Source organism: Helianthus annuus, chromosome 2, assembly GCF_002127325.2.
Source record: "Helianthus annuus cultivar XRQ/B chromosome 2, HanXRQr2.0-SUNRISE, whole genome shotgun sequence".
Lineage (NCBI taxonomy): Eukaryota > Viridiplantae > Streptophyta > Magnoliopsida > Asterales > Asteraceae > Helianthus > Helianthus annuus.
This window is the reverse complement of record NC_035434.2, coordinates 120,265,224-120,280,506: the sequence shown is the minus strand read 5'-3', so window position 1 is coordinate 120,280,506 and position 15,283 is coordinate 120,265,224. Positions and strand designations below refer to the sequence as shown.

The 15,283-nt window shown below is 40.2% G+C and overlaps 1 non-coding gene across 1 annotated transcript; it reads left to right on the top strand.

Moving 5' to 3' along the window:
• The first annotated feature begins 7,915 nt into the window (after positions 1-7,915).
• Positions 7,916-8,021, top strand: LOC118490037. The gene has a single exon (XR_004888045.1). It is a non-coding gene; the product is annotated as a small nucleolar RNA R71 (small nucleolar RNA).
• The last annotated feature ends 7,262 nt before the right edge of the window (positions 8,022-15,283 follow it).

The following is a 15,283-nucleotide window of genomic DNA, read 5'->3' as shown; positions in this document are numbered from 1 at the left end:
ATCGGTTGGGGTTTGACAGATTGGTATTAGAGCCATAACTATAGGGAATTAGGCAAGACTCGACCTAATCCGGGTCGACGTCTTAGAGATTGACCTAGTCTATAGTCTAAGCACCCACAGGCTGACTCGTACGAACCCAGTAGGCTTCGTATTGCGCTTACCTGATGCTTTCGATCGAAATTACAAAGATTACGACTTTGTGTGAACCCCACATACTACAATTTCACACAAAGAAGCCCTTCCTAAGGCTGAAATACTACTTAGCCTTTCCTAAGGCTGACACAACACACATGTTTTCGAAAATACTCGCATCTCGCAACCGAGCGATCCAGTCGAGACCAGGTGTGAAAACCAATAACTCTCGATAGGATTGCTCACTCAGCGCATTTTTCTAGCACGAGGATCTTTCATCGAGTTAGGAGTGACGTCCATACCTCGACGAAAGCCTCCATTTCGAAATTCTAGTGGAGCTCCTGGATTCATTCGATGAGCATAACCACAATTGGGAACGAAACTGTTAAGTCAGGGGTGAAACCCGCACCTTAATGAGTCGTTCCACTCCCTAAAATAGTTTTCAAAAAGCTCTCACCAAGGACTTGACCACCACAATGACTCGAACCACGCGATGACTAAGAGGACGAATGCCATGAGCTGCATCCCAGTGGAAGCATAAGTCTCCAAAGTCAACGCGCGTGCACGAACATGTTGGGTGTGATTGGGTTACCTTGGGTAGTCGACGCCTAAACACCTGAGGCACTCCGAGTACTTTATCAAGCCTACGACTCACCGATTTTACGATTTGATGAACTTAGTTACGTTTTATGTGTTTAATTACGATTATCAATTTTCGCTCCCTGTTTTACAAAACGCACAAGTCGCGCAGCCATCGCAATCCAAAACAAAGACCGAATGTTTGCAACAAAAACCAATGACTAATTGTCCGATTTCTCCCGCATTCCCTCTCTCTCAACGCGTCCTCGCGCATTCTAAACCATAATATATGTGTGTAAATATAAACTACAACTATCTATATCTACGTACAACCAAATTATTGTGTGAGAATCTAGGAAGTTTCGTGTCTCCTATGTGGCTCCTATGTGAAGTCCATTTATATTACACATTACAAGTTTCGATCGCGCTCAATCGCATCGTAAACTCAAAATCATTATGATCGAATCTCATTCCAAATCTCTCTCTGTCTAGATGCCTTCCAACAACCCTACCTCGAGACGAACAGCTAGGAGAAGAGCCAAACGAAGCACCGATAAGAGGATTTCCTCGCTTGTGACCAAGGAAGTGGTCAAGCTCATTCCTCAAATTGTCGCTCAAGTGCACTCTCTCAGCAGCTCTCGAGCCTCGAAGGACTCTAAGACGGAAGCGCCGTAATCTACTTTCCTCTACAAACACTTCAAGGCCTGTGACCCGATGGAATTCACAGTTGAAGGAGGTGTGACCCAACTACTCCAGTGGTTTGACTCTATCAAAGTTACCCTTCGTCAAAGTGGGTGTCTCGATAGTTTCCGTACTACGTGCGCTACCGGAGTATTTCAATCATGAGCACTCGACTCGTGGACCGCCGAACGCAACAAACGTGGGATCTCCGCAGCTTATGCCCTCTCTTGGGACGAGCTGGAGGAACTCATGAAGGAAGAATATTGTCCTCCTCACGAAGTCCAGAAGCTAGAAAATGAATTTTGGGAAATCAAGCAAACCGAAGGTGACAATGCTGGCTATACAGCAAGGTTCAAGCAGCTTTGTGCAATCTGCCCAAGTCAAGTCGACACTTCAGAAAAAGCCATTCCAAAGTACACCCGTGGCTTACCTGAGTGTGTGGTTGATTTTGTCGAAGCTGCAAGACCTGCTACCATCGAAGAAGCCCACCGTTTAGCCGCAGAGATCAACAGCAAACGAGTCTTGGACGGGTTCTTCTCCAAGAAGTCGGTCAAACAAGCCCATCAAGCAATCATCATCAACTCATCAGACGATTCCTCTGGCGAGTCGGCTAATGGTTCATCTGACAACTCCTCTGAAGGTTCTTCTAAGGATTGTTCCGACAATGTCTCCGTCAAATCATCAGGCGAATCCGACAACGACACTGCATCATCTCAGGAAGCACAATTGTAACAACTCTCACTAAAATTATTACTTAGTATGTTAATTGTCCAATAAGGAAACCCTAATTGAGAAACCCAAGTAATTCTGCACAAACCCTAAAATTTTCAGAACAATCGGAATCAGGATCAGGGCCCCTAAAACTCGGGGGGGGGGGGAGGGGGGTAAACCCTAGCTGACGATTATCTTCATAATTTGCTGTAGAAAACGAATTCAGTCGTACAACCAACTCACCTAGCCTACAAATGAACGTAGACACCCTATGCTAAAATTAGACCCGTCGCGCCACGCGAAGGAGACAAGTCTCTCTGTCGCGCCACGCGAGGAAGTCAATTTTCCAGTATAAATAGGGGGGTTGGCACTTGAATTCTGGTGTTAGTTCGACGTCCAAATTCCAAATATACGCTGAGATATAGTCCAATTACTACCAACACACACAAATCACTAAACGCTGCCGCGATAAACAGGGTAATAACTCAATCGCTATTACCATTCAACGTCCGATCGATTGAAACTATCCAACGAATGTTTAAGTGCTACTCAATTTGGGTTTATACTTTGTCATTCGTCGTTAATTTGATGGATGTTTAAGTATCACACTTTGTCATTTGTTGTGAGGGTTTAATCTCGTTATGTAGGATCGTGTGATGACCCGAACGAGTCAATCGGAGGCTTTCTCCTTGGTTTCAGGTGCGGAATAACAAGAAACTAAGGTAGAAACAGCAGGCAAATCACTTTTAACTACTTGTTTATTGATTTCAAACGTTTACAGCTCAAATCTCGCACCGGCAGAACCTCGGCACGATTTCTATCCAACGTTACAACGATTTCTATCTCGCACTGACGTGATGTCGTGGGTCACGCAAATTTAATCCCTAAACAACTGTAGTTAGCGGTAGTAGGGTATCGAACTCAGGGAGTATGTGGAAAATGTGTTGATTGTATAGCTTTGTATTTAAACTAAAATTAAACTAAATTGCAGAAAATTAAAATTCAAGATTGTGGATTGTTGTTTTAGAAAACTAAATTAAGAACTAAATCAAATCAAAGTTGGTTTTAAACAATAAGGAGAGAACAATGATCACCCTAGGTTTCAGTTTCTTTAAACAGTTGTGTGCAATTTCACTAGAAAGAGTTACATAGACATAACTCGTGTATATGTGATTGAAGTGATAAAAGGGAACAAAGTACTCGGATTAAATAACGCGAGGTTGTTTCCCGATGACCTGTTAACCAATAACCAACCCTAACCCTTCCCGTGATATCTCAGTTGCCAACGGCACCAAGAACGTACGATCGAGACTAGAAATTGTAATACGGATTAACACACTACAAACAATCAAACATACACCATGACATTCAAGCAACGCAAAATATCATTCTAGAAATGCAGAAATTAAACACACAAAAGTCTTAGAAACATTCACCTAGGATGATCACCGAAGAGTTTAGCCGGACATGGCTCGGTGAATCATCATCAACATCAATCTAGTGTTCATACGAATTAAAAACACAAACCGAATGTTTAGAAATGTTCACAAAGCAAGCAAGTACTCCAAAATCGCCCCCAAAGTGCCCAAGAACCGTCAATGATCAGATAATACCAAAAGACACCCAAAAAACGAGTATATTGTGGCAGTTACACATTTCACGTTCAGGCACCACCGTAAATTACGGCTCCACCGTAATTTACGGTGGCCATCAGATTGTTACGGTGAATCAAGCCTGGTTTACGGTGCAAAAATCAACAAAAATCATGTCTACCGTAAATTACGGTAGGACCGTAATTTACGGTACTCAGCAGTCTTGTCTCCTTTGTTTTGTCTTGTCTTCTTCTCTCGACCCGTTTTCCACCAAAGCATTCATGAACTGCCTTTTATCCATCTCTTATCTCCTAATTCGCACCTGAAACATAAGCATCGTAGTTATCTAATCCAAGATAATTACACGGCTAAATGGAGGATTATTTCATGTTTTAACATACTTAAGGGTTGTCCAAAGGACCACCCGTCACATCCCCACACTTAACCGTTGCTTGTCCCAAGCAACTCATCAACATAGTTTCGAAACAAGTGATCAAATCAGCCAAACAAATCATGCAATTTCTTTACCAACCCCCTTTTTAATGCCCCAAGCAATACACCCCTCACAATTTCTCTCCTCTCGGCTACAAGTGGAAACTAGCAAAGATAAGCTAGACACACACTAGGCAAACGGGTGGTTGCGCAATCATAAGCTTGTACCTGAATCAACTATCCTCCTATAACGGGTCAAACATGAATGCAAATCAAAAGGGGCTTAAAGGTTGTAATGTGGCTAGGTGTATGGGTAGGAAATGGAATATATATGAGTAGCGAAAATTCGACCCGGTCTTTTTATTACAACTACCAAAAACAACTAACAATGCATACTACTATATACAAGACAATGAAACCTTTTTTTTTTTTCATTTTTCATTCATTTTTTTTTCTTTTCATTTTTTTTTTTCAATCACACAATACGATAATACACTAACCATGACTATTTCAAACTCATAAACTACTAATTATATCACTAATGCTATAAGACCGGGTCAAATTTGGGTACATTTTCAAGTAAGTAGCTAGGGGAAACAAATGATAGGCTTTAGGCACAAAATTGGGCAACTAAATGACCAAACCCCCGCCCCTCTCACTACCATGCTCATATATATAACTTATGAGGTCCAACCCCCCAAATCCCACACTCACTCACACAACCGACGAGGCTACCTAATGCCCTTATCCTTTCTACATTCATGTCTAACAAAGATTCAAATTGCATTCAAGCACAAGTTCTAACGCACCCCCACCCGTAGCCACTCTCATCAAAGATTATTTATATACACGTGTGGCTACAACTCTTACCAAGAATGAAAAGGGTAATAAGGGTTGCCGGTGTATTGACTTGGGGATAAATTGGGGCGACAAGATTTCACATTGTTTTGCTCGGCTTAAAATTTTTTCAAAAATCTTCAAAAAATTCCCCCCATCCCCACACTTGGGATACATTGTCCCCAATGTATGGCTTGGGAGGTTTTGATCACTACTTCAATCAACATCCACAAGAAGCTTCTCATCTCAAACCCCAAATTTCTTTTTTTTGTATTTTTTTCATTTTATTTTTTTTTATGTTTTTCATTTTAAACACAACACCACCAACCAACCAACATATACAAGAACATCAATACTACATACTAAAGCTCCTAAACCGGGTCATCTCAATAGGTAAAATTTTATAGGAAGTAGGCTTGGGTCACAACCGAATGGTTTAAGGCTCAAACGTGGCTTTCTAAGGACCAAACCCCCACCCCTCACAATACCAAGCTCATATATGTATAGTATGAGGTCCAACCCACCAATCCCGCACTCTCACACATCTAGACGAGGCTTCCTAAAAGTCCTCCTATCATTTTCAAAAGCATGCTAATTCTAGGATTTAACAAGTATTCACACACAAGTTCTATTAACACACAACACACACCGCCACTCAAACAATGAAATATCAATAACAATCATGTGTGGCTCAAATCCTCACCAAGAAAAGACTAGGAATAGGTGTCGATGTGTCAAGTGGAACAATATCAAGTATTCAAATTTTGACAATTTTCGCTTAGCTTCACAAAAATTTTTTAAAACCTCAAAAATTCCCCCCATCCCCACACTTGGGATACATTGTCCCAATGTATGGCATTGAGGGAAAGGGTGATGAGTCTAGTGATTGTATGAAAAAGGTGTTACCACAATTGAGAAAAAAGCACCCACCGGACCGTGAAGAAACACATATGGGTTCAAACAGGAGTGTATTTGATTACCCACCGAGTCAAAATGAGACGGAGGCATTTTGTCCAAAGACAAGCTACAGTGGGGGAGGTGATAGGAACCGATTCTTTGAGCCACCATAAATGGGGGTGGCACGGTCTGGCTGAAGACGCGAAACTTAGCGCTGCTCGGGAGGCAACTCGAGGTTTTTCACTGATTTTGTTATTTCTTTAGTTTTCTATGTTTCAGGGCCATGGCAACACTCAAGTGTGGGGATGGGGGGAATTTTTTGAAGATTTTTGAAAAAATTTTAAGCCGAGCAAAACAATGTGAAATCTTGTCGCCCCAATTTATCCCCAAGTCAATACACCGGCAACCCTTATTACCCTTTTCATTCTTGGTAAGAGTTGTAGCCACACGTGTATATAAATAATCTTTGATGAGAGTGGCTACGGGTGGGGGTGCGTTAGAACTTGTGCTTGAATGCAATTTGAATCTTTGTTAGACATGAATGTAGAAAGGATAAGGGCATTAGGTAGCCTCGTCGGTTGTGTGAGTGAGTGTGGGATTTGGGGGGTTGGACCTCATAAGTTATATATATGAGCATGGTAGTGAGAGGGGCGGGGGTTTGGTCATTTAGTTGCCCAATTTTGTGCCTAAAGCCTATCATTTGTTTCCCCTAGCTACTTACTTGAAAATGTACCCAAATTTGACCCGGTCTTATAGCATTAGTGATATAATTAGTAGTTTATGAGTTTGAAATAGTCATGGTTAGTGTATTATCGTATTGTGTGATTGAAAAAAAAAATGAAAAGAAAAAAAAATGAATGAAAAATGAAAAAAAAAAAAAAAAAAAAGGTTTCATTGTCTTGTATATAGTAGTATGCATTGTTAGTTGTTTTTGGTAGTTGTAATAAAAAGACCGGGTCGAATTTTCGCTACTCATATATATTCCATTTCCTACCCATACACCTAGCCACATTACAACCTTTAAGCCCCTTTTGATTTGCATTCATGTTTGACCCGTTATAGGAGGATAGTTGATTCAGGTACAAGCTTATGATTGCGCAACCACCCGTTTGCCTAGTGTGTGTCTAGCTTATCTTTGCTAGTTTCCACTTGTAGCCGAGAGGAGAGAAATTGTGAGGGGTGTATTGCTTGGGGCATTAAAAAGGGGGTTGGTAAAGAAATTGCATGATTTGTTTGGCTGATTTGATCACTTGTTTCGAAACTATGTTGATGAGTTGCTTGGGAGTTGACCCTTACCTTTCTTTTGTTCCGCCACATCGGTTGCTAATTGCCCCATTTGAGTCGTTAGTGACTGGATGCTTTTATCACGAACCTCATCTTTTTGCATCCGCACTTCATCAAGTTGATTTCGCTTTTGCATTTCCAATTGCATGCTTTTAAGCATCTCCATCACCTCATTTCCACCCGAAGATCCCCCTTGATCTTGACCCGTTTGGTATTGTTTTTGATACCCTTGGTTATTTCCGCCCCGGTACCCACCTTGGTTATTATAAGATGGCCGTGAACCAAAATTACCTTGGCTACCTTGAAAATTTGGGTTCGCTTGATTTGACGGGTTCCCATATCTAAAGTTCGGGTGATTCCTCAACCCGGGGTGGTAGGTATTAGAATTCATGTTGTTGTAGTTCCTACCACCTCCTCCTTGGCCTTGACCTTGGACTGCGTGAACTTCCTCATATTGCCCTTCCAACATTCCTTGGCAATTTTCAGCCGCGTGACCTATTTCATTACACAAAGCACACACATCATAAATTTGATTAGTAGTTTGAACATTACCTTCATCTATGGCATGCACTTGTGGTCGGTTAGTTGTCGGTCGGGCTCTCCTCGAAGCTTGGGCTTTCCTTTTTGATGTAGTTGCCATACTCTCCAAAAACTCCCAATCTTCATTCTCATAATTCGTTCCAAATGTCCCTCCGGTGATAGACATTAAATCCCGTGCATCTTCGGCACTTAACCCCTCATGAAAAGCGTTCATTAACTCCCATAACTCAATCCCATGATGAGGGCAGTTTTTAATCATCATGTTAAATCGCTCAAACGCCTCATGGAACATCTCACCGTGTTGTTGTTGAAAGCTTCTCAATCCCTTCCGCGCATCATTGGTCTTTTGGGCGGTGTAGAATTCATCCAAAAAGGTTTGTTGCATCTCCCCCCATGTATATATTGATGCCGAAGGCAAAGTGTAGAACCACTTCTTTGCCTTATCCTCCAGAGAAAACTGAAATAAGACTAACTTGACTTCATCGGCCGAAAAACCTTGACTCCCAAAAGTGTTGCAAATTGAGTCATAGGCCTCTAGATGGAAATACGGCTCCTCCGTTGCTAACCCTTTATACTTCGGTAAACTTTGCAACGAGTTTGTTCTTACTTCAAAAGTTCTCCCTTGGTTGTTGTGAGGGATAACCACCGGTGAGGGGTTTTGAGTAATGATTGGCCTGAAATGTGCCTCTATTCCCCTTGCATTTTCTCTAAGATGTCTTCGTGGCACACCATACCTACCTCTCGGAATAATCGGCCCATTCGGTCTTGGTACTTGCCCTTGTGGTGCAATCGGTTGTTGAAACTGTTGTGGTCGCATCGATGGGCGCTGAGGCGGTCTTTGAAATGGTTGTTGGTGTACATGTTGTGGCCGGACCTGTTGCAATGGAATCGGTTGTGGCATTGGTGGCCCTTGTGGTCTTGGCCGAATATGTTGTGGTATAAGTTGTTGATGTTGCATTCCACCAACACTCGCCATCCCTTGAGATTGACTCTGAACATACCCAAAATCCCCTTGATCACCATAATCTCCATAACCATACCCATCATCTTCATACCCCTCAAAGTCTTCAAATCCCTCATCATAATCACCCCCTTGCATTCCCGAGGTTTGCCCAAATGGAATGTTTGAATACTGAAAACCCGATTGTTGTGGTCTAAAGGATGGGGTAGTATGCACAATAGTTGAATTGGGTGCAATTGTGAAGGTAGATGATGATTGACCCGTAGTTGGGGGAAAGAAGTGAGATAATGGTGGGATTGTGGTGGATGGATCGTAAGTGATGGTAGGCTCATTTTGAGTGGTGATTGGTTGAGTGGAATTGGTTGGTGTAAATCCAGCGGTGGTATTAGGTAATGTAGTGTTTGGTGATGGTTGGGTGGAAGTAGGTATAAAGGATGAGGTTGTTTGACTGGTTGTAAGTGGAATCTGAGAATCAGCCATGATGTTTCTCGGTGTAATGGGTGAAGTAGGTGAACCAATAATTTTGTTTTCTCGCACTAAAACTCGGTTTTGTCGTAGCGTTCTTTCAATTTCCGGATCAAACGATAGCGGTGATGACCTGTGAGAGCCTCTAGTATGCATACACCTCAAGTACCTGCACACTAAACACAACCAACGTAAACCCGAAAATAACAAACAAAACTATGAAATTAACACACGTTGCGCACTACTCCCCGGCAGCGGCGCCAAAATTTGACGTGATGTCGTGGGTCACGCAAATTTAATCCCTAAACAACTGTAGTTAGCGGTAGTAGGGTATCGAACTCAGGGAGTATGTGGAAAATGTGTTGATTGTATAGCTTTGTATTTAAACTAAAATTAAACTAAATTGCAGAAAATTAAAATTCAAGATTGTGGATTGTTGTTTTAGAAAACTAAATTAAGAACTAAATCAAATCAAAGTTGGTTTTAAACAATAAGGAGAGAACAATGATCACCCTAGGTTTCAGTTTCTTTAAACAGTTGTGTGCAATTTCACTAGAAAGAGTTACATAGACATAACTCGTGTATATGTGATTGAAGTGATAAAAGGGAACAAAGTACTCGGATTAAATAACGCGAGGTTGTTTCCCGATGACCTGTTAACCAATAACCAACCCTAACCCTTCCCGTGATATCTCAGTTGCCAACGGCACCAAGAACGTACGATCGAGACTAGAAATTGTAATACGGATTAACACACTACAAACAATCAAACATACACCATGACATTCAAGCAACGCAAAATATCATTCTAGAAATGCAGAAATTAAACACACAAAAGTCTTAGAAACATTCACCTAGGATGATCACCGAAGAGTTTAGCCGGACATGGCTCGGTGAATCATCATCAACATCAATCTAGTGTTCATACGAATTAAAAACACAAACCGAATGTTTAGAAATGTTCACAAAGCAAGCAAGTACTCCAAAATCGCCCCCAAAGTGCCCAAGAACCGTCAATGATCAGATAATACCAAAAGACACCCAAAAAACGAGTATATTGTGGCAGTTACACATTTCACGTTCAGGCACCACCGTAAATTACGGCTCCACCGTAATTTACGGTGGCCATCAGATTGTTACGGTGAATCAAGCCTGGTTTACGGTGCAAAAATCAACAAAAATCATGTCTACCGTAAATTACGGTAGGACCGTAATTTACGGTACTCAGCAGTCTTGTCTCCTTTGTTTTGTCTTGTCTTCTTCTCTCGACCCGTTTTCCACCAAAGCATTCATGAACTGCCTTTTATCCATCTCTTATCTCCTAATTCGCACCTGAAACATAAGCATCGTAGTTATCTAATCCAAGATAATTACACGGCTAAATGGAGGATTATTTCATGTTTTAACATACTTAAGGGTTGTCCAAAGGACCACCCGTCAGCAGAACCTCGGCACGATTTCTATCCAACGTTACAACTGAATTCGCTCATAGGGCTATATATAGGCATCTGGAATCGCTAATTGGGCTCTGGAACCGCTTATTGGACAGGCCCAATAAGCGGCCCATGCATATGCCATAAAAACGGTCCTACTTGTTGTCCAAAAAGCGATCCAACCATGCTTTGCCGTTCGAGCGGTCCAAACATGTTCGCTCGAGCGGTCCGAATCCTAATGGTCCTAAGAGCGATCCAACTTATCTAATTTGACTCTAAAAGCGGTCCAATCATCTTAAACCTATACAATTCACTATTTCTCGTATTTCGAGCCCAGATCTAACGTTCTAAGACAATGACTCGATACAAGACGTAATCAGCAGATGTAGTGCACCAACAGACTCCCCCTCAGATGTTGATGGAGTCGACTATCGAGTCACACCAATGTTGTCTTCCGTTCTTCAGTCTTGATCAGTCTTCGAGCTTCTCTCTCTCTATCATTCTATCAATCTTCAGGAACTCTGCCTGGAATAATATCTTCTTCAGGAATTCTTTCCTGGAATCATATGCCTGGATCAATCTCTGGCTCTAACTTTCATCAGACTCCCCCTAACATAATGCTGAGATCTCTGTCTGGAAATCGTTATCACCATTGAAATCAACTCCTGGCTTTCTCTGTTTAAGCTCTCCTCTGGTTCTGATGTGTCTCCTGGCTATTCGTAGCAACAGGATCAGAAACCTGCAAAACTCAACCATACTATTACAAACTAATACAATTTGCAATTCAACTTAATGAATCAACAAATCATAAAAGAAGAATTATGAAGATCAAACTGTAGGTTACCATTCAACTTATTCATCAAGTTAATGAACCAAATTTGCATTTCAAATCTTCACAATTTAACATACTCTCTCAAACCACAAGTTCAACATGTTTAGCACTTGAAATGTCAAATATCAGTTCTTCACACTCTGTTGTCGAAAATCTTTTTGTAGTTTTCAAATATCAAACAAAAATACAATATTTTTGGATTTTTGAATTTTGAACAATACAGAAATGAACACTATTTTTGAGAGATTGTGCAAGAGGATCATATCGGTTTTTTAGACATATCACCAACACCGTTGATCTTGATTAATCAGCAAATGTTAAAAACAAATTTACTTCTGATTGTCAGTATTGTTGTCCACTTAAACCTCTACACAAGTTTTCAATCGATTCAAGATACGTATTTAATGTTTTAGAACTTAGACTTATTCGAGTGTCTCACCTCTTGAATATACTCCCGTATCCAGATCCCAATATTCTGATCTACAGGTAAGTATAACTACAAATGATATCTGTATATAAATTAGGGGAAAAATGCGAGAACTGAGGGATCTCAGGTCAGAACTTCCGTTCAGCAGAGAGATATCAGCTTCGACTTAGCAGTGGGTCCCCTTTAGAGGATCTTTTCAGCTACAACAACTGATCATCAATTTTATTGTCTAATCAGCTGAGGGCTTTATGCTATGTTTCAAGCATATGAAGAAAGTATTAGCCAGGGACTAGGTCAGAACTACCGTTCAGCAGAAGTCCCGGAATAATACCCCAGACATCAATTGAGTACAAGAACCTAGTATTCCAGAATAAGAAACCTTTCAAACGAGATTTCAGGGGTTACCCATATATCCAAGTAGTGTTCCCCACAAAATAAGTAAGTTTGATTTTATGTTTATATCTCGAATACAATTTACTAACTGTGTGAAGCCTACTGACACATCATTAGTAAGACTTGTTTAAAAACAATTTTGTCTTTACAAATCTCTAGCATGCTGTGATAGTCCACCGATGTACTATCATCTCCTCTTTTTGCAACAAAACTCATTTTCATTTTTCAATTTTTTTAAATTTTTCAAAATTTTCTTACTCCCCCTAAAATCAAAATATGTTTCAATTTTGATTTTCTGAGGAAAAATTGAAAAACAAACTATACAAAAATTTGACAACATTATGTGAATTACCTCAATTCACCATTCTTGTGCAAAAACAATCAGAACTCCCCCTCACAACAAACTATTTTCCCATAATGATTTCAAAACACTCAAGTTTGTTTCAATCAAAATGGTTTTTCCGGAAAAATTAGTTTGTTTACCAACCATTTGTAGGTTCGGGGTTATCTCTTCATTTTGTTTTCTTCAAACCTTTTAAAGATTTAACATTTTCAGTTTTAACATAAACCATTTGTAGAAAATCAAGTACAACTTAATGTCCCTGATTTACCACATTTGAGACGAAAAATCACCAAAGTGAAATTTCTCAAGAAATGTGCCGATTCATGATCCACGATACCATCTTGGGATCTCCGGCAAGTCAGGTTTTTCTATTTAAACAATTTCACCCAAGCCTGACTGACCTTGGGTGATTTTGAATTCTTGCTCAACAATGGTGGAAAATTTGCATCATCCATTGCTAAACTAGAATTCTCAACTTTAACCTCAACCAATGGCTCCTCTGGTTTTACCATACCAGAATCATTGCCTGAAGGTGGCTTGTCCGACTTTGATCTGTCAGATTCATCGCCGACCTTCTCCTTTTTCTTCTCCTCTTTTGTCCCCAGATTTGTATCTGATGAATTCTTTTTTCTTGTTTTTGCAACTGAAGGAGTCGATTCATCAGAACTTTTATTCTGTTTATCCTGTGAACCCGAGGACAAAATCTTCTCGAGATATTCTCTCGCTTTCTTTCTCTTCTTCCTCAGTCGGTCTTTCTGCCCCTGAGAAAGTTTAACTTTCGTCTCTAGAACTTTCGGTTGTTGAACTTTTGGTTCTCGAACTTTTAGTTCTTCGGGCTTGACCTTGACTGGAATTCTTGCCACTTTCTGAGACATAACCCTTGATCTTCCCATTGATCTCCTCGGGCAATCTCGGGCAATGTGACCTTTGATATTGCAGTTATAGCACCTCCTGGTCTCATATCTCCAGTACTGGCAATTAACAGCAATGTGTCCATGATAGCCGCAGCTGTAACACATTCTGTTATCGTACCAGTTATCACCGTTGTACCAAACACTCAAGTCGTAACACTGTTTGGCCTGGTGATATTCCTTCCTCAACTTTGATGGATTTGACGTTTTAGCACTGTGGTCTGACCTGCACCACTTATTACCAATATTTTTAGAATTTTCATTTTTTACTTTTTTTAATTTTTGTTTTTGATTGGATGATCGATCCGATGAACTTTTATTATCTTTTTGTTTCTGTTCTGCTTTCTTCTTCAAAGGTTTTTGCTTAGAACATTCACCTTTTTCGGTCGATTGCAAAACAGTTTTCTGAAATTTTTCTTTCAAATTTAAAACCAATTTTTGTTTTTCTTTTTTAATATTTTCATCATCGGATGCATCATCACAATCTTCAACTTTGACAGAGTCAAAGTTTCTGACACAGTCACTTATTGGAACTGAATTGATCGGTTTTGGACAAGGAATATTCAACTTGTCAGATTTAGTCGCAAAACTGATCAATTTCTTTTCAAGTTCATCAATCTTGATCCTTGAACTCTTAGCTTCGTCTTCAAGCTTAGATATTCTTTCAAGATGAGACTTGATTGAATTTTCATTTTCACTTTTCAAATTTTCAAGAACAGATTTTTCATTTTCCAAAACATTTATCTGTTCTTGAAGTTTCACTTCATTAGCTTTCAGATTTTTGTTCTCCAATTTTATCCAGAAATCTTCATTTTCTGATGATTTCTGTTTGCTTTCAAAGACCTTTTCATTTTCTTTCAAACTTTTGTTCTCTAATGTCAAACTGTTCACACTACCCAACAGTTTGCCATTTTCGACTTTCAACTTCTCACAAATACCCTGTAAGTCTAGAATCTGTTTTTCATCAGCTTTTTTCTTATTGTTCAACTTCTTGATCTCCAATGCTAAACTTTCTGCATCCTTCACAAGTTTGGCATTGACTGTCTTGAAGTTGTGACAATTTGAGCATACTGATGCAGACCTTGACGATTCATTCTTCACAGATTCTTTGACTTTTACAGCTTTTTCTTTCCTTTTCTCATCCTTGATCACCATCTGTTCTTCAATCCTTTTAATGAGTGGAGTAATTGTCAGTTGAGAAAATTCTCTAGAACTTCTCAAGTTCAAGACATAATCTTCCCATTCTTCTTTCGGTAAAGAACTGATAAATTTTTCAACCCACTCTTCTGGTGCTTTTGTAATCTCTAAATCAGACATTGAACTAACAAGATGGATATATCTCTTAATGATACTTCTTGTGCTTTCTCCTGGAAAACCTGAAAATGAATCAAATTCATTCTTTAATATTTTTATTCTATCAAGTGTTTCTTGAGTCCTGTTAACGATATTTAAATCCATGATTCGATAACACGTTTTTCAGACACTGTGACGAATAAGCGAACTAGTATGAACCAAATATGCGATCCAATAATCTGCCAAATAAGCGATCCAGAAATGATCCGACCGAATGAGCGATCCTCGTTTGATCGAATAAGCGGTTCAGAAATTGGTCCAAATAAGCGATTCAAGAAGTTGTCCGGATGAGCGATCCAACCGACCGAATGAGCGATCCTGATTCGTCCGGATAAGCGGTTCCTGATCTTTCGATTTGATCTTTCGAATGAGCGATCCTCAATCCGTCCGGATGAGCGGTTCCCACTTGTCCGAAAAAGCGGTCCAGAACTGTTCGGTCGAATGGTTCAGGCTATGTTCAAACGAGCGGTCCTCATTCAA